Genomic DNA, 819 nt, shown 5'->3' with positions numbered 1-819 from the left:
ATATAAGAATGTATATAATATGTAATAAATATATAGATATTTACTATATATAGGAATTTTACAATAAATAAAAAAGAATATGTAAAGATATTTACAATGAATTTTACAATGAATAAAATTTACAATAAATTACAATAAGTTAGACAAATTTTACAATAAATTTAGACAGGATTTAACAGAAGATATAGACTGGTTGAAAACATTTATATGTCAATAAAAGTGATTAACTGATTGAAATATTCTGTTGATGCAATTATGATAAGTATAAGAAGTATGATGAGCGTCGATGTGTAATAGGTCATAATTCTTAAAAATTTTAGAAGGAACATTAAAGGAGAAAAGTTGAATGATATCTGAGCTATTGATAAACCCTTTAAGAATTTTACAAACAAACAGTACGTTAGATATCATGCTTCTCTTACTCAGCGTAGATATATTCATATATTTGATAATATCATCATAATCATGACAAGAAAGTGACATAAGCTGGTTACTATGAGAAGCTGCAAGTCTAAGAAATTTGTGTTGAACTTTTTCAATGTCATGAATATGTGATTTGGTATATGGAGACCAGATTATGCTACCATACTCAAGTATAGGTTGAACCAATTGATAGTAGATATATTATATTGATATAATTATATTGTTAAGTTATAAGAAAATTTAGTGTAAATATTGAATTTTCTCAAAATATGATTTTTATTAGAAAAGAAAAATTTTCGACACGGTAATTCGAGGAATTATTTACCATTGCGTATAATATTATCAAAGATTGACTTTGTTACGAAATCAAATGATTCAAATGATATAATATATTGA

The sequence above is a fragment of the Polistes canadensis genome, unplaced genomic scaffold (assembly GCF_001313835.1).
Source record: "Polistes canadensis isolate GaletaPanama2010 unplaced genomic scaffold, ASM131383v1 scaffold_224, whole genome shotgun sequence".
Classification (NCBI taxonomy): Eukaryota; Metazoa; Arthropoda; class Insecta; order Hymenoptera; family Vespidae; genus Polistes; species Polistes canadensis.
Note: the sequence above shows the minus strand (reverse complement) of the source record.